This window comes from Ovis aries, chromosome X (assembly GCF_016772045.2).
Source record: "Ovis aries strain OAR_USU_Benz2616 breed Rambouillet chromosome X, ARS-UI_Ramb_v3.0, whole genome shotgun sequence".
NCBI classification, from domain to species: Eukaryota; Metazoa; Chordata; class Mammalia; order Artiodactyla; family Bovidae; genus Ovis; species Ovis aries.
In genome coordinates this window covers 119,043,145-119,063,449 of record NC_056080.1, presented here as the reverse complement: position 1 = coordinate 119,063,449, position 20,305 = coordinate 119,043,145, and positions in this window count along the sequence as shown.

The window sequence follows — 20,305 nt, the reverse complement described above, 5'->3', positions numbered from 1 at the left end:
AATTGGAGCTGGAGCTGAGGCTGGGGTCTATTAATAGAAGTATCAAGTGTTACAAAGTTTGCAGGTCAAGTTAGTCTCCACCCTGTAGGGGAACAAAATTTGCCACCCCAAATGTCTCTTTGGCCTACAGATTATTTTGAGCTGAAAAAAATGAAGACCTCAAAGACTCAGGAAATTTTGACTTTCCTGTAAAGAATGTGGATAGAGGATCTGTTCCAGGAAGGGGAATGACCATAGAAAATTATAAAATGGACTAGACAGGGAGGAACCTAGCAAAGTCTGTTTGGTAAAATTCCTCTCAGTGTCTAGTTGTCTCTGCCTGACCCAGCATACATTTATTTACCAAACATTTGCTTTTTGTGTGAATTGCTCCGTGTGAATTGCCATCCCCTCTTTGAAGTCCCAAACATTCTGTTTTGTTTTTAGCTGAAGATGATATTAAATCTGAGGGTTTCAGCAATTTTAGTGAAGTTTTCAGTTTTTCTGGGTCTTTCCAATGAATACATTATGTACCTTTGATTTTCTCCTATTAATCTGTCTCATGCCAATTTAATTTGTAAAATAGCCAGAAGAGCCTAGAAATGTAGAAGAAATGAAATTTAAAAAGTCCATTTATAGCATGGAGAGAGCAATTAGTTTGAAGCATGAGTACCCCACATGTGTGAATTTATCATGTGAAAACCTGGTTCACAACAACAAAAGCAGTTAGCCTCCTTGGACCTTGGTTTCCTGGCATACTTGCTTATCTCACCTTTCATACCATCCACTGCTGTCCCTTTTATTAAGGAACTCTTTCTTCTGATGCAGGTCAACCCCTTGTTCATTGTTGTATCTCTCTGTTTATTTCTGGTATCAATGGGCCACATTCCTTGCCCCCTCTCTTTTTTGACATGTACACTGACCACCATGTACAGACCAATGGATACATGAAGTTCCAAAGGGATACTTTTTGCTGTTTTGGCATTCGTATATTTGAGCATTTCCTTATCACCAAGCCTATATACTTTGGTAGGCTCTCCAAACAAACGCAGCTGTCTTTTGTTGGTACAACATTTGATCTTGAACATGGTCTTTCCGTTGTCTATTTAGAACCTTATTGACCATACTCTGGCTCCACATCCAAATATTTACGTGTGGTCTGGTTTCATTTTACGGATTTCTACTTTAGAAAAATCAATGTGCCTCTTTGGTTAATTGCATCCTCTAGAAGTTGACTCTCAGGTTGCTGTGTTAGTGTGATGGCTCAGAGACAAATGATATCTAATCCTCATGACCTAGCCCTGGGCTTGAATAAGTATGTATGCTAAGTGAAATAAGCTGGACAAAAAGGTTCAGTTCAGTTTAATCGCTCAGTCGTGTCTGACTCTTTGTGACCCCATGGACTGCAGCACACCAGGCTTCCCTGTCAATCACCAATTCCCAGAGCTTACTCAAACTTATGTCCATTGAGTTGGTGATACCATCCAACCATCTCATCCTATGTTGTCCCCTTCTCCCCCCACCTTCAATCTTTCCCAGCATCAGGGTTAGTCAGTTCTTTGCATCAGGTGGCCAAAGCATTGGAGCTTCAGCTTCAGCATCAGCCCTTCAATGAATATTCAGGACTGATTTCCTTTAGGATTGACTGGTTTGATCTCCTTGCAGTCCAAGGGACTCTCAAGAGTCATCTCCAATACCACAGTTCAAAAGTATCAATTTTTTGGTGCTCAGCTTTCTTTATAGTCCAATTCTCACATCCATACATGACTACTGGAAAAACAATAGCTTTGACTAGACGGACTTTTGTCGGCAAAGTAATGTCTCTGCTTTTTAATATGCTGTCTAGGTTGGTCATAACTTTACTTCCAAGGAGCAAGTGTCTTAATTTCGTAGATGCAGTCATCATCTGGAGTGATGTGGGAGCCCCCCAAAATAAAGTCTCTCACTGTTTCCATTGTTTCCCCATCTGTTTGCTATCAAGTGATGGGACCAGATGCCATGATCTTAGTTTTCTGAATGTTGAGTTTTAAGCCAGCTTTTTCACTCTTCTCTTTCACTTTCATCAAGAGGCTCTTAGTTCTTCTTCGCTTTCTGCCATAAGGGTGGTGTCATCTGTGTATCTGAGGTTATTGATATTTCTCCCGGCAATCCTGATTCCAGCTTGTGCTTTATCCATCTGGCATTTTGCATGAGATACTCTGCATCTAAGTTAAATAAGCAGGGTGGCAATATACAAAGGTTACAAATATTTTAAAATATTATATGATTCCACTTATATGAAGTACTTGTTGCTCTTGTTCAATCACCCAGTCATGTCCAACTCTTTCCGACCCCATGGACTGCAGCATGCCAGGCCTTCCTGTCCCTCAAAATCTCCCGGAGTTTGCCCAAGTTCATGTTTATTGCATCAGTGATGTCATCCATTCATCTCATCCTCTGACGCCCTCTTCTCCTTCTGCCCTCAATCTTTCCCAGCATCAGGGACTTTACCAATGAGTCAGCTGTTCACATCAGATGACCGAAATGCTGGAGTTTCAGCTTCAGCATCATTCCTTCCAATGAATATTCAGGACTGATTTCCTTTAGGATTGACTAGTTTGATCTCCTTGCTGTCCAAGGGACTTTCAGGAGTCTTTTCCAGCACGACAGTTCAAGGCATCAATTCTTTGGCACTCTGCCTTCTTTACGGTCCAGCTCTCACATCCATACATGACCACTGGGAAACTATAGCGTTGACTATATGGACTTTTGTCAGCAAAGTTATGTCTCTGCTTTTCAACACACTAAGTTTGTCATAGCTTTCCTACCAAAAAGTAATCGTCTTCTGATTTCCTAGTCACCAACTGCAGTCATCCTAAATTTTCTAAAATTGAATTTTTTAATCACCTTTTTAATTTGTTTTGCAGTATGACAGAGTTTTAGCATATTGAATATTTCCCAAATTCTTGGTATATACACAATACCTTAAGCTGTGGCCCCCTTCATCTGTCTTCTGCCATCTAGGCCTGCCCTAGCCCTTATTTTGAACTCAGAGTATATATGAACACAGAGACCATATTCTAGACACTGTGAGGGCTTCCCTCATGGCTAAGATTGTAAAGAATCTGCCTGCAATGTGGGAGACCTGGATTTGATCCCTCGGTTGGGAAGATCCCCTGGAGGAGGGCACAGCAATCCACTCCAGTATTCTTGCCTGGAGAATTCCCATGGACAGAGGAGCCTGGAGGGCTCCATAGGGTCACAAAGATTTGCACTTGACTGAGTGACTAAGCAGAGACACTGTGATAGTCCCCAAAATAGTTATCCAGCCTGAGACAGTCATTTACTTGAAGGGGAGAGAAGTGACATTTATTAAGTGATTACTGTGAGTCACTGTCTATGCTTGGTGCTTTATATAACACTATTTCAATAGTCTTTCAATCCTCACCAAAATCTGAGAGGTATACAAGGTGCCCATATATAAATGAGGAAAAAGTTAGGTTAAGTAATACATTCAAAGTGTTAAAACTAGAATGGGAACTCATTGTTATTTTCATGCTCAGAACAGTCCTAGGTTCATTCACTCTAAAAATAAGTCATTTGAAAAAGCACTTCTAGAATCGTGGCATGAGAAGCTCCATGGATCCCCTCTATCAGCAAAACAGCAATAACTGGCAATTAAGAAAATATTTAATATATCTAGAAATTACTTTAAAGCCTATAGCAAATGAAGAAACATTTTTTAAAAAGAAATTATTTATTTTTACTTTATTTATTTATTTTGGCTAGGCTGTGTCTTCATTGTGTGCCAGGGCTTTCTTTAGTCACAGCGAGCAGGGACTACTCTTTGTTGTGGTGCTTGGACTTCTCATTATGGTGGCTAATCTTGTTGTGGCATGCAAGCTTCAGTAGCTGCAGTACGTGGGCTCTGGAGCAGGGGCTCCATGGTTGTGGTGCACAGGCTTTGTTGCTCTGTGACATGTGGAATCTTCCTAGACCAGAACCAGGTATCAAATCCATGTCCTCTGCATTGGCAGGCAGATTCCTATCCACAGCACCACCAGGGAAGGCCCTGGGGAAACATTTATTCAGTAAAATCTAGTAAATCTTGGTAAGATGAGCTAGAGTCTATGACATTTGAACTATGACCTATTCCCCACCTCCCACCTCGCCCAGCTCTGTGCAACAGAAACTCTATTCCATGTGGTTATAGCTAATTACACAGGACTTGCTCTTTTTCCAGACTTCAGTTCAAGACAATGATTTCTCCCCATAAGGGGTTGGCTCCAGCATTCTCTATCCTTCTGTTTTATTGCAGAAGCTCTTTCCAGGCAAGAGAGAGCCAAGACTCCCTTCCCTTCCTCTACCCAGCTTACTTCCATAACACAGAAACTCTGTCCTAGGCACAGTAAGCTGAGAGTACTAGGCTTCAATAATCTTCACACCAGGTTCCCTGTAGAGCAGAGATTCCGTACTGGGAGAGACAAACCAAGAAGACCAGCGATGACCCATCCCCTCCTGCCCCCACCACCCAGCCTAGAGTCTTACTTGTATGGGAATAACACTGCAAGAATAAAAGTTCCTGTTCCATCTCTGGAGCAGTAGCACAGAGACTCTGCAGAGAGTGAGAGTCAGGCCATAAAAACAGAGCGGCATAGGTCTCCTGAAGAGACTAACATTATTTGGAGTAGAGACTGAAGATGTTCAAGTTTAAGAGTGCTGTAAGAAGTGCAGGTTTTGCTGCTGAGCAAACAATACCAGAAAGTGAAGAGGAACTAAAAAGCCTCTTGATGAAAGTGAAAATGGAGAGTGAAAAGTTGACTTAAAGCTCAACATTCAGAAAATGAAGATCATGGTATCTGGTCCTATCACTTTATGGGAAATAGATGGGGAAAAAGTGGAAACAGTGTCAGATTTTATTTTTGGGGGCTCCAAAATCACTGCAGATGGTGACTGCAGCCATGAAATTAAAAGATGCTTACTCCTTGGAAGGAAAGTTATGACCAACCTAGATAGTATATTCAAAAGCAGAGACATTACTTTGCCAACTAAGGTCCGTCTAGTCAAGGCTATGATTTTTCCAGTGGTCATGTATGGATGTGAGAGTTGGACTGTGAAGAAAGCTGAGGGCTGAAGAATTGATGCTTTTGAACTGTGGTGTTGGAGAAGACTCTTGAGAGTCCCTTGGACTGCAAGGAGATCCAACCAGTCCATTCTGAAGGAGATCAGCCCTGGGATTTCTTTGGAAGGAATGATGATGAGGCTGAAACTCCAGTACTTTAGCCACCTCATGCAAAGAGTTGACTCATTGGAAAAGACTCTGATGCTGGGAGGGATTGGGGGCAGGAGGAGAAGGGGACGACAGAGGATGAGAAGGCTGTATGGCATCACGGACTCAATGGATATGAGTCTGAGTGAACCCTGGGAGTTGGTGATGGACAGGGAGGCCTGGCGTGCTGTGATTCATGGGGTCGCAAAGAGTCGGACACGACTGAGTGACTAAAGTGAACTGAACTGAAACAACAAAAAATGCAGAAGAGATGGAGCTGTATAGAAGTAACATTTCTATATCTCACTGTCATTGTTGTTGAGTCACCCAGTGGTGTCTGACACTTTGCAACCCCATGGACTACAGCATGCCAGGACTCCCTGTCCCTCACCATCTCCCAGTGCTTGCCAAGTTCATGTCCACTGCATTGGTGATACCATCCAGCTGTCTTATCCTCTGATGCCCTCTTTCCTTCTGCCCTCAATCTTTCCCAGCATCAGGGACTTTACCAGTGAGTCGATTCGTCACATCAGATGACCAAAAGACTGGAGCTTCAGCTTCTGCATCAGTCCTTCCAATAGAGTATCCAGAGTTGATTTCCCTTATGATTGACTGATTTGATCTCCTTGCTGTCCAAGGGGCTTTCAGGAGTCTTCTCCAGCACCACAGTTCGAAGGCATCAATTCTTTGGTGTTCTGCCTCCTTTACAGTCCAGCTCTCACAGTCATATGTGACCACTGGAAAGACCATAGCCTTGACTATACGGACCTTTGTAGGCAGAGTATTGTCTCTACTTTTCAACACACTGTCTAGGTTTGTCATAGCTTCCCTACCAAGAAGCAGTTGCCCTCTGATTTCATAGCTGCAGTCACCATTTGCAGTGATCTTAGAGATCAAGAAGAGGAAATCTGTCACTACTTCCACCCTCTATTTGCCCTGAAGTAATGGGGCTGGATGCTATGAACTTAGTTTTTTTTAATATTTAGTTTTAAGCCAGCTCTTTCACTCTCCTCCTTCACCCTCATCAAGTGCCTCTTCACTTTCTACCATTAGAGTGCTATAATCTGTATATCTGAGGTTGTTGATGTTTCTCCTGCCTATCTTGATTCCAGCTTGTAACTCATCCAGCCTGGCAGTTCTCATGCTGTGCTCAGTGTATAGGTTAAACAGGGTGACTGCAGACAACCCTATTGTACTCCTTTCTCAATTTTTTTTTTTTAGCAGTAGCTATTTGCACTTGCTTTATTATAGTTATTCTAAAAGTATCCTACAAGTCAGGCTTTGTTATTGTTGTCCAGTTGGTAAGTCATTTCTAACTCTTTGCAACCCCATGACCTGTAGCACACAGGGTTCACTGTCCTTCACTATCTCCCCGAGGTTGCTCAAATTCATATTCATTGAATCAATGATGCTATCTAACCATATCATCTAATTCAGACTTTATATTACTTCTAATGGCTCGTCTCTGTTATGTTTAAATCAATTAAGTTTTTTTAAATCTACATTTATTTATTTTTGACTGTACTTTTATTTATTGTTTGACTGTCTTTGTTGCTTTGAGGATTTTTTCCTAGTTGCAGCAAGCAGGGCTACTCTCTTCTTTTGGTGCAGGCTTCTCACTGTGGTAGTTTTTCTTGTTGTGGAGCATGGGCTCTAGGGCATGCAGGCTTCAGTAGTTGTGGCACATGGTGTCTGTAGTTCTGGTTCTTGGACTCCAGAGAACAAGCTTAGTTGCTTTATAGCATGTGGGATCTTCCCAGACAGGGATCAAACTCATGGCTCTGCATTTGCAGGCAGATTCTTTACTCCGGATCCACCAGGGAAGCCCTAAATCAGTGTAGTTTTTCTTTCTTTCTTTTTTTTTGCTAAGTTTATTTATTTTTTAGTTGAAGGATAATTGCTTTACAGAATTTTGTTGTTTTCTGTCAAAACTAAAGGTGAATCAGCCATAATTATACATATTTCCCTTCCCTCTTGCACCTCCCTCCCATCTCCTTCCCCATTCCACCCCTCTAGGTTGATACAGAGCCCGTGTTAGAGTTCCCTGAGACAAAGCAAATTCCCACTGGTTATCTATTTTATATATGCCAATGTAAGTTTCCATGTTACTCTCTTCATACATCTCAGTCTCTCCTCTCTCCCCTTGTCCATAAGTCTGTTCTCTGTCTGTTTCTCCATTGCTGCCCTGCAAATAAATACCATCTTTCTAGATTCCGTATATATATATTAGTGTGCAATATTTATCTTTCTCTTTGTGACATACTTCACTCTGTATAATAGGCTCTAGATTCGTCCATCTCATTAGAACTGACTCAAATGCATTCCTTTTTATGGCTGAGTAATATTCCACTGTGTATATATACCACAACTTCTTTATCCATTTATCTGCTGATGCACATCTAGGTTGCTTCCATGTTCTAGCTATTGTAGATAGTGCTGCAGTGAACATTTGGGTACATGTGTCTTTTTCAATTGTGGTTTCCTCAGGGTATATGCCTAGGAGTGGGGTTGCTGGGTCCTATGGTAGTTTTCTTCCTAGTTTTTTTTTTGTTGTTGTTTTTAAAGGAATCTCCATACTACCTTCCATAGTGGCTGTATCAGTTTACATTCCCACCAATAGTGCAAGAGGGTTGCCTTTTTTCCACACCCTCTCCAGTACTTATTGTTTGTAGACCTTTTGACGATAGCCATTCTGAGTGGTGTGAGGTGATATCTCATTGTTTTTGATTTGCATTTCTCTAATAATGAGCATCTTTTCATGTGTTTGTTAGTCATCTGTATGTCTTCTTTGGAGAAATGTCTGTTTAGGTCTTTTCCTCATTTTTTGATTGAGTTGTTTGTTTTTTCTGCTATTGAGTTGTATAAGCTGCTTGTATATTTTGGAAATTAATCCTTTGTCAGTTGTTTCATTTGCTATTATTTTCTCCCATTCTGAGGGTTGTCTTTTTACCTTGCTTATAGTTTCTTTTTCTGGAAAAAGCTTTAAGTTTAATCAGATCCCACTTGTTTACTTTTGTTTTTATTTCCATTACTCTAGGAGGTGGGTCATAGAGGATCTTGCTTTGATTTATGTCATTGAGTATTCTGCCTGTATTTTCCTCAAAGAGTTTTATAGTTTCTGGTCTTACATTTAGGTCTTTAGTCCATTTTGAGTTTATTTTTGTGTATGGTGTTAGGAAGTGTTCTAATTTCATTGTTTTACATGTAGCTGTCTGTTTTCCCAGTATGACTTATTGAGGCTCTTGTTTCTCAATCTTGAACCAATCAATTGGTCCATACAGGGTGCTACCTATTGCTTCTTGACCCATATACAGGTGTTTCAGGGGATAGGTAAGAGGGTCTGGTATTCTCATCTCTTTAAGAGCTTTCATTAATTTGTTATGATCCACATAGTCTAAGGCTTTAGCATAGTCAATGAAACAGACATAGATGAGTTTTGGCATGCCTTTGTTTTCTCTGTGATCTGGCAAATACTGTCAATTTGATCTCTGGTGCCTCTTCCTTTACTAAACCCAGCTTGGACATCTGGAAGTTCTTGGTTCAAATATTGCTGAAGCCTAGGATGCAAGTTTTTAAACCTGACTTTTACTAGCATGGGAGATGAGTATAATTGTCCGATAGTTAGCACATTCTTCAGTACTACCCTTCTTGGGAATTGGGATGAGGATTGACCTTTTGAAGTCCTGTGGTCACTGCTGGGTCTTCCAGATTTGCTGACATATTGAATGTGACACCATGATGGCATCATCCTCTTGGGTTTTGGACAGTTCTACTGGAATGCTGTTGCATTCTCTAGCTTTATTACCAGTAGTGCTTCCTAAGGCCCTCTTAACTTCACACTCCAGAATGTCTGGCCCTGGGTGACTGACTATGCCATCATAATAATCCAGTTCATTAGGATCTTTTTCGTACAGTCCTTATGTGTATGCTTTCCATCTCTTCTTGATCTCTTCAGCGTCTACTAGGTCTCTACCATTGCTGTCCTTTATTGTGCCCATCTTTGGCCGAAATTTTCCCTTGATATTTCTAATTTTCATGAAGAGATCTCTCGTCTTTCTCCTTCTCTTGTTTTCTTCCGGTTTTATGCACTGTTAATTGATGAAGGCCTTCTTGTCTCTCCGTGTTTTTCTGTGAAACGCTGCATTTAGTTGGATGTACCTTTTCATTTCTCCCTTGGTTTTTGCTTCTCTTCTTTCTTCAGCTATTTTAAAGCCTCCTGAGATCCTGAGATAGCCTTTTTTCCTTCTTGCTTTTCTTTTTCTTTGGGATGGCTTTGTTCACTGCCTCCTGTACAGTATTATGGCCCTCCACCCATAGTGCTTCAATCACACTGTTAACTAGATCTAATCTCTTGAATCTATTTGTTACTTCCACTGCATATTCATAGGGGATTGGATTTAAGTTATACCTGGCTGTCCTACTGGTTTTCCCTTCATTCTTTAGTTTAAGCATGAATTTTGCTATTAGACTTCCCTGGTGGCTCAGAGAGTAAAGCATCTGTCTACAATGCAGGAGACCTGGGTTCGATCCCTGGGTCGGGAAGATTCCCTGGAGAAGGAAATGGCAACCCACTCCAGTACTCTTGCCTGGAAAATCCCATGGATGGAGGAGCTTGGTGCAGGCTACTGTCTATGGGGTCACAAAGAGTAGGGCACAACTGAGTGACTTCACTTCACTTGCTATAAGAAGCTGATGAACAGAGCCACAGTCAGTTCCAGGTCTTGTTTTTTTTCTGCCTGCATACAGCTTCTTCATCTTTAACTACAAAAAATGTAATCAATCTGATTTCAGTATTGACCATTTGGTGATGTCCATGAGTAAACCTGTCTCTTGTGTTGCTGAGAAAGGGTATTTGCTCTGACAAGGGCATTCTCTTAGCAGAACGCAATTAGCCTTTGCCCTGCTTCATTTTGTTCTCCAAGGCCAAACTTGCCTGTTACTCCAGGTATCTCTTGACTTCCTTCTTTGGCATACCAATCCCCATTGATGAATAGAACATCTGTTTTTGGTGTTAGTTCTAGGAGGTCATCTAGGTCTTCATAGAACTTATCAGCTTCAGCTTCTTTGGCATCTGTGGTAGGGGTATAGACTTGAATTACTGTGATGTTGAATGGTTTGCCTTGGAAAGAACCAAGATCATTCTGTCATTTTGAAGGTTGCACCCAAGTAGTGCATATCAGGATTCTTTTGTTGATTATGAGGTCTCCTCCATTTCTTCTATAGGATTCTTGCCCACAGTAATTGATATAATGGTCATCTGAATTCAATTCACCTATTCCTGTCCAGTTTAGTTCACTGTTACTGAGGATGTTGATGATTATTCTCACTGTCATTAAGTTAGTAAAAATATAAAGTAGAGCTAATAAGTTAATATGAATACAGAAAGTCCTAGTATAGTCACTAAGAAAATAAAATTTAAACTATATCATTAATGCAAACCAAATGCTATACTGAAAAATTTCATTTACAAATGAAGGCAATAAAGATAAACTGAAGGACAAGCACCATGAATTTTGGAAAAAATAAAATAGTCATAACTTTGATATTAATAATGATGCAAAATGCTAGGCTGGATGAAGCACACGCTAGAATCAAGATTGCTGGGAGAAATATCAATAACCTCAGATACACAGGTGACACCACCCTTATGGCAGAAAGCGAAGAAGAACTAAAGAGCCCCTTGATGAAAGTGAAAAAGAAGAGTGAAAAAGCTGGCTTAAAACTCAACATTCAGAAAACTAAGATCATGGCATCTGGTCCCATCACTTGATAGCAAACAGATGGGGAAACAATGGAAACAGTGAGAGACTTTATTTTGGGGGGCTCCAACATCACTGCAGATGGTGACTGCATCTATGAAATTAAAAGACACTTGCTGCTTGGAAGAAAAGCTATGTCCAACCTAGACAGCATATTAAAAAGCAGAGACATTACTTTGCCAACAAATGTCCAGGTAAAGCTATTGTTTTTCCAGTAGTCATGTATGGATGTGAGAATTGGACTATAAAGAGAGCTGAACATCTAAGAATTGATTATTTTAAATGTGGTGCTGGAGAAGACTCTTGAGAGTCCCTTGGACTGCAAGGAGATCAAACCAGTCAATCCTAAAGGAAATCAGTCCTGAATATTCATTGGAAGGGCTGATGCTGAAGCTGAAACTCCAATACTTTGGCCACCTCATGTGAAGAGTTGGCTTATTGGAAAAGACCCTGATGCTGGGAGGGATTGGGGCCAGGATGATAAGGGGACGACAGAGGATGAGATGGCTGGATGGCATCACTGACTCGATGGACATGAGATTGGGTGAACTCCGGGAGTTGGTGATGGACAGGGAGGCCTGGCGTGCTGTGACTCATGGGGTCACAAAGAGTTGGACACGACTGAGTGACTGAACTGTCTGACTGACTGATGCACACATTATATTTGACAAAGTAGGCACATATATACAGGGGAGAAAAAGCAGTCTGTTCAACACGTGTTCCTGGGAAAACTGGTCAACGATGTGTAAAAGAATGAAACTGGAACACTTTCTAACACCATACACAAAAATAAATTCAAATGGATTTAAGATCTAAACGTAAGACCAGAAACTATAAAACTCTTAAGAGGAAAACATTGAACACTCTCTGACATAAATCACAGTAAGATCCTCTACAACCCACCTCCCACAATTCAGTTCAGTTCAGCTGTTCAGTCCTGTCTGACTCTTTGTGACCCCATGGGCTGCAGCACGCCAGGCCTCCCTGTGCATCACCAACTCACGGAGTTTACTCAAACTCATGCCCAGTGAGTCGATGATGCCATCCAACCATCTCATCCTCTGTCATTCCCTTCTCCCGCCTTCAATCTTTCCCAGCATCAGGGTCTTTTCCAATGAATCAGCTCTTCACATTAGGTAGCCAAAGTATTGGAGTTTCAGTTTCAACATCAGTCCTTCCAATGAACATTCAGGACTGATGTCTTTCAGGATGGACTGGTTTGATCTCCTTGCAGTCCAAGGGACTCTCAAGAGTCTTCTCCAACACCACAGTTCAAAAGCATCAATTCTTTGGTGCTCAGCTTTCTTCACAATCCAACACTCACATCCATGACTACTGGAAAAACCATAGCCTTGACCAGATGGATCTTTGTTGGCAAAGTAATATCTCTGCTTTTTTTATGCTGTCTAGGTTGGTCATAACTTTTCTTCCAAGAAGTAAGTATCTTTAAATTTCACGGCTGCAGTCACCATCTGCACCAATTTTGGTGCCCCCCAAAAGTAAAGTCTGCCACTGTTTCCACCATTCCCCCATGTATTTGCCATGAAGTGATTTGCTATTACCTCCCAGAGTAATGGAAATAAAAACAAAAATAAACAAAAGGGACCTAATTATACTTAAAAGCTTTTGCACAACCATGGATACTATAAGCAAGGTGAAAAGACAGCCCTCAGAATGGGTGAAAACAATAGCAAATGAAACAACCTACAAATAATTAATGTCCAAAATATAAAAGCAGCTCATACATCTCAATACCAGAAAAACAAATGACTCAGTCAAAAAGTGATCAAGAGACCTGAACAGACATTTCTCAAAAGAAAAACATACAGATGGCTAACAGACACATGAAAAGATGCTCAACATCACTCATTATTAGAGAAATGTAAATCAAAACAATGAGGTATCATCTCACAGTGGTCAGAATGTCTATCATGAAAAAGTCTACCAACAATAAATTCTGGAAATTGTGGGGAGAAAAGGAAACCTTCTTACACTCTTGGTGGGAATGCAAACTGGTATAGCCGCTCTGGAGAAGAGTGTAGGATTCCTTTAAAATCTGGTACTAGAACTGCCGTATGACCCAGCAATCCCAGTACTGGGCACACACACTGAGGAAACCAGAAGTGAAAGAGACACATGTACCTCAGTGTTCATTGCAACAATGTGTACAATAGCTAGGGCATGAAAGCAATGCAGATGTCCTTCAGATAATGAATGGATAAGCAAGTTGTGGTATCTACACACAATGGAATATAATGCAGCTATAAAAGGGAACACATTTGAATCAATTCTAATGAGGTGGATGAACCTGGAGCCTGTTAGACAGAGTGAAGTCAGAAAGAGAAAGACAAATAATATATGTTAATGCATATATATGGAATTTAGAAAGACGGTAGCAATGATCCTACAAGCAGGGCAGCAAAGGAGACAGAGACATAAAGAACAGACTTTTCAAGTAGGTGAGAGAAGGCGAGGGTGGGATGATTTGAGAGAATAGCAGTGAAACATGTTCATTACTGTAAGTAAAATAGATGACCAGTGCAAGTTCCGTGCATGAAGCAGGGCACCCAAAGCCAGTGCTCTGGGATAATGCAGAGGGAGAGGGTGGAAGGGGGGCCCAGGATGGGGGGACACATGTATACCTGTGGCCAATTCATGTTGATATATGGCAAAAAGCCATCACAATATTATAATTATTCTTCAATTATATTAATGATCAAAAATAAAAAAAGAATCCACCTGCCAATGCAACAGGCAGGCATTCAATCTCTAGTCCAGGAAGATCCTACATGCCGCAGGACAATTAAGCCTGTGTGTCACAACTACTGAACTTGCGTGCTGCAGCTACTGAAGCCCATGAGCCTAGAGCCTGTGCTCCGCAACAAGAGAAGCATCTGCAATGAGAAGCCCATGCACCACCACCAGAGAGTAGGACTCCTTCTCCACGACTAGAGAAAGCCCTCGCGCAGCAACAAAGACTCCGTCCAGCCAACGATAAACAAACGAATAAGAAAGAAAACCAGGCCGATCTTACTGTATGTTCATTTGAAAAATCCAATGGTAGATATCGAAGTAGGTGCATCTCTCTATATTCTTTGAATAATCTTATCTTGGGTGAAGCTTACAAAAATTACACCACAGGCTATATTAAAACTTTGATCAGCTTCCCAGGCACTGCTCTTTTCTAGAGAGCTACTTTTCTTAGAGAACTCTTACTTAGCATCTTTAGTAACTGGACCTGCAGCTTCCAGCACATTCAAGGGTAGGGAACAAAACACATTAGGAACACACGGTTCAAATCCTATGAGTTGCCTGTGACTACAGGCTAGGAGGAACACACATTCCAGAAAGAGCCTCTTCACATTTCAGTAACTGAAACCTGTATGTCGACCACTTAGTTCAGTTCTTTAGGGCTACTGCTGTCCCCTTATACAAACACATGGTGTGAAACATTTGGAAAATGACCTGAGCTCCATTCATTCCCAACTACTTTTCACATGTCACAAGGAGTCTCTCACAATGATATTTCTTCACATATAAAGCCAATTCTCAGATGAAGAAAAGATTTCACACACATACACCCCCCACACTCACACACACACCCCACACTCACACACACACACCACACTCACACACACATACACACCTTGTGACGATACAGTGAGATTTTAGAAACTGACTCACAAATGACCCATGGTTCACCATTCTCTTCTCTCTCTTCTCCCTCCATCCACTCTGAGAAATGAATATTTGGCCATGCTATCTGATATGCCCACCAAGTTTCTCATAAAACACACATGATGTTGTTCCTGGTGAACCTATACACAAGACATTAACACCAGCCAGCCCTATTGAAGTCAGCTGCTTGGGGCCAGAGAGGTGGCTGGGACAATAAATTCATCATCTCATTTCCTTCATCACCCCACCCCATTTCATTCCCTGCAGTCACTTGGCCCATATGAATCGAGATCTCACAACAAATCTGCTTCAATCACCACTACCTCAAGTTTCCTTTGTTATCTCAAATGGCTTCTAGGGAAGGGAACAGATTATACTTGAGATGAATAAAGCTAGACAGTCAGCCTATTGGCCAGAGATTCTGTTTGGAAGGTGATGTCTCTCAGTGTACTGCTTCCCCACGGTGATGAATAAAGTAAAAGTCATCTTGGCTTAGCTCTGGTGCCCTGTTGTTCAGATGCTAGCCACTAGATGGTGGGCTACGATGGTACTTGGATCTGTGATTCACATTGTAATAATTAGACTTTAATAGAAGTAGATTACCCTGCATAGTGAGGGCGGGGGGCGGGGGGCGGGCGGCAGGGGGCGGGACAGCCTGTTCATCCAATCAGTTGAAAAACCTTAAGAGCAGGGACTGAGGATTCCTGAGAGTGATACAATTTAGCCTCAAGAGTACAGCCTGAGAAACCCTGCATGAGACTCAAAGTTGCTGGCCTGCTCTGCAGATTTGGACTGTGGATGCAAACCTGGATTTCCAGCCAGCCGACTTGCCCTAAAGATATCAGAACTGCCAGCACCAACGAGCCCATGATCCCATTCCCTAAAATAAGTCTCTCTCTATTGGTTGTGTTTCTCTGCAGAAGCCTGACAGATACACCCCCAATATGTCACATCTTAGTCCAATCCAAAGACATTGACTGAGTCACCGTATTATCCTACACCAGCTGCTGTGCATTAAAGAAGCTGATAGATAGAGGGCACAGCCATTTATTTAGTGCCTTCCCCCTGCCAGGTCATGGGTGCTAGGTGTTTTACATCTGTTATCTCCGGTAGGTCTCCCAAGAAACCTCACCAACAGGTAGACTTATTGCCATTTTATAGATAAGGAATTTGAGCCTGAAGGAGTGTGACTGGGCCTGTAGGGGCTGCACTGGAACACAGCTTGAGTGTTAACTGTGAACTGTGAGATGGAGGAAGATGACATGGGGAGAGGAGTTTGGGCACAGGCCCCAGAGAGTTTCAGTGCCATGGAGAAACAGGGAAACATCACACCCTTGTTGTCAGTCCTGGGCATCCCCTTGCAATAGAAGCAGCCCCAATCCATCTGAGGACAAAACTGCCACGAATTGAATCATGCGTGCAGTAGAAGATGAAGTCCGGTGGTGGTTTCCAGGTGGGAGACGTGTAACAGAAAAGCCAGCCTCCTGGTGAGGGAAAAGCTTGAGGACTGTGGCTGAGAAAGAAGGGGCCTCTAGGACTGGACACTGATGTCTAATGTGACCTTGAAGTGTTTGCTGATGCTTGAAGGTAAGGTCTGACCTGCAACCTGCCCCGTGGCAGCTCAGTAGTTGTGACGACAGGGAACAAGCCAGCGCATTTCTACAAAACTCATTCCATGCTCACAATTACAACCCGCTCAGTTCATGTCGTCATTAAGAATAATTCACCCATTTTCAGGTGAGACAGTTGGCACAGTGGGCCAATTTAATTTCTCAAGATGATATGATAACAAGTGGCAGAACTGGGTTGAAAGTAAGGTTGTCTAAATCAGAGGTAGTGTCCTTACCCACGACACCATATTGTTTCCTCATAAAAGGAAAAAAAAAGGAAAAATAAAAGAGGAAAAAACAAAGGAAGAAGAATAAAAGGAGACTCACAATGCTTACTGTATTTGGGCATCCACCTTGGGCTGCGAGTGAAGAGAAAACTCCTCAAAGTGGCCTGATAAGGTAACTGACAATCACACAACATGAAGCTAGGAGACAGCTCAGGCTCAGGCACAGACTACATGTACATGGAGAGCAGCAGGAGCACAAAGGAGGGCACAGGGGAGGGTAAGGAGCACAAGCAGCTATGGAAGCAAGAGGAAGATGAGGAGAGTAGAGTGACAGAGTTCCTGTGGGCTTGCCCAAGGACACTGATCAGCGGGTTCAAATTGTCCATCCTGCTGATGGCAGCCTGAGTGGAAGCTACACTTTGCACCTGTGAAGTAAAGTAGCCCAGCTCTTGGAGCTGTATTCAACCAACAAGTATCCCCCCAGCGCCCACCTGGTCATCAATGCCCTCAGCACAGTGCTGAAAGCATCCATAACCTAGGAGACACCTCAGTCTCAGGAGACAAAGGATTGTCCAAAACATAGAATAAAGGGCAAGCCAAGTGGGAAGAGATGGACACTAGACACTCCTGTCAGAGTAGAGATAGAAGACATATAGGATCGTTTCCTATGTTGTTTGCAACAAACAAATTGACAGCATAACAATAGCTGCATTGCTCTGTGTACCTCACCTTATCATCACTCATAAGATGGTAAACGTGTTCTGAGCACCTGTGGGGCACCAGACTCCCAGACTGATGCATTCCAGACTTTGTGCCCATAGGAATGTTTCATGTGGGAAAAGGGTCCTCAAGGAGCTCACAGTGGGCAGGAAGCCAGACTGAAGTCAATGGTGCAACAAGTGTGATGAGAGCCTTGGCCTCGGGAGCCAGCAGAGGCTGAGATCAGACGGTGGGCTCAGACAGTGAGGAATGGGACTCACCTGTGGGTGGGATAACATACAATATTATTGTCCCACTTCAGACATAGGAACCGAAGATCAGAGAGGGTGAGCATCTTACTCTAGGCCACACTGCTTGGTAGTGGTCCTGATCAAATTTTATCTACATCTGTTAAAATCTAAAGGTCTCTTCACTATTCATTACACCACTCTCTCTTTCTGTCTCTCTCTCTCTTAATGTCCCCACCTATTTTAACTCACAATCACCACCTTATACATTCCCCTGGCTCTACATCCTCCTCTATTAGATAATCTGCTGAACAAACTATAGATTTCCTGTTAGCATATCTAGTCTCTCCACTGTATAAACAAAATTTCCTTGCAGGGCACATTGGCTCTACCCAAACTGATGGTTTACACTGAGTTTGTTCTGCACCCATATACAGGGTAAAGGAAATGGATCACTGAGATCTGTAGTTTTACTTACCTATTTTACACAATCTCAAGCATAATTTTAAATGGAGCCAATATTCAAGTAAAAACAGTAGAACTACTGCTTTCCTAAAATGACCACTCACAAAAGAGTTCATTGAATGCCAATATGTTCTAGGCAGGAGACTAAACCCCTTCCATAGGGAGTTGTGGAAATTCTTTCCCTTAAGTTAAGGAAATCCTTTCTTTTTTATACATTTTCTCGGTTGCTGGTTCCCTGAGACACTCAAGCAAGCAAAGCCATTTCATTTTTCTGTTTTTGACAAAGCAAACAAGCAAAGCAAACCTAACACACAGGCACATAGACATATGTAATACACCCAAAAGAGGTATGTTAAATATAAGGCAATTGTGTTGGTTGCCTGATGCTCTTAGGATACTGTCCAGCCTCCTGGACTAGGCATAGCAGGCCTTGTCTGCCCACAAAAGTCTGATCTTCACAAGACCCCCTCCTTCTGCTCCATGCCCCACTTGATATTCCAGCCCACCCAAACCTCTCTCTGTTCATCAGATGGCCAGTGTGCTCACACTCATAATCCCTAGTTCTCTGCCCCCTCTCGCTCCCTCCCCAACCACAGATTTCATAACCTCACTCCTGTTTTTGCCTCCATCTTACATGCCCTTCCTTTCTCCCCATCTGCCTGATTCCTTCTTAGGTTTAGCTGTCAGGATGGGTAGAGCGATTTCCATTTTTCCTGGGGAGTACCTGATGAAAAGGCACAGTTGGCAGAGTTGATATTTTTACCAAATGGAAGGTGATGGATTTCACTATGAATCCCCCAAATGGTCACACGTTTTACCCTGCTGCACGATGTGCTGATATGAAATGCAATCTGATGGCAGAGTTTTTCTGGGAAAGACTTCCTTGCAAAGAATAAGATACAGACAGCAAAGCTCTACTCTTGTTTTATATGGGCCCATTGTTGTGTTTGAATATGGCCTTTGGAATTTGGTCATAGTGTTGGAAGCATAAAGGGATCCAGGGTGACCACCTGCTTCACAGTAAGGAGGGATCAGGTGAAGCATGGGAATTTCAAAAGGTCACTTTACGGTGTCTGTGACCCAGTACCTGGAACAGGACTTGAACTGCCCTACGTGTATGCACTGTGTTTTGATGAGATTTTCGCTATTTTTCACTCTATACTCTGAGTTTCTGTTAGGACAAGAGGAAGTGTATTAACACATCCTCCCTATGCAGGGATTTGATTTACTAGTCCCTGTGGTCATCAGGGAGGCGAGAATGAGCTGCCAGCTAGTATGGGGACCTTCCTAGGGAATGTGACAGCACCTTCTTGCAATTCCTCAGGTGTCTCCACCAGGTGCCATCAACCCTTGGTGGAAACTGCCAGTTCCTGTGATGCCCAGTGGAGGGAGTGAACCCACTGCTGCTTCTGCCTGCTACAGATACAACTGTGATGACTGACTTCATTCACTACAACTCCTCTGAGAAGAGCACACCTAAATATGAAATGAAGTGTGTTTCTGTGTTATGTAAAGACAATTAAAAAGTCGGACATAGCACCAGTCCCACCACCACCACCCCAACCCCCACCCCAGCCAGAGGATGGAGTAGACTCCCAGGGTCTCTGGCATGCCTCCCTCCCCACTGACATGTCCCTAACAAGGGGTGCTGTGTAAATGACTCACCTGGAGCCTAGTTATGGAGCTTGTGGGAGCCAGGCATAGGGGTTTTATTCCCCACAGACCCAGAGAGATAAGGATAATCCCCAGTCTTCTCACCCACAAGGAAGCAAGCTGAAAGAGCTTAGGCGGCTGATGCAGTAAAGGCTGGATCTGGGAGTCACACCCTAGTTCCTCTTGAGTGCAAAGCCGATCTTCTTTTCAATCTCAACAACACGTTTCAGTTACCGAGATGCAGATATTGTTCTATGAGAGGAGAGCCATCATTGTCCCAACCCCCTGTCCACTTGTGAAACACAGGTACCCAGTAGGGCAAAGCCACCCTGAAAGGTTCTAAGACCCTTTGTGTGTGTACCTTAGCAGGAGCTGCCTTGCAGCTAAGAAACAGGAATCCACTAGTGGGAAAGGCTTTCCCCAGAGGCAACAGCCAAGCAGGACTTTAACTTCTCCTGTGGGGAGGCACTTTGCCATACCAGAAAAGCTTAGCTACCAACCCCCACCCCTAGTTATGTCTCAACCAATTTCAAAGCTATGAATGTGTCTTAAGGAAATATTCACACATGCAAAGAGATGTGTGTACAATTACAGCAAATTTCTAGAGGAAACTCTAGTGCCCATTGATAGTGACTACTGGATGGATAAATGAGAGATGAAGATTCCATGTAATAACATGGGCTCTATCAGATACATGAGGTACCAATATTTTACCCTATTCTTTGAGTAGTGTTTTCAC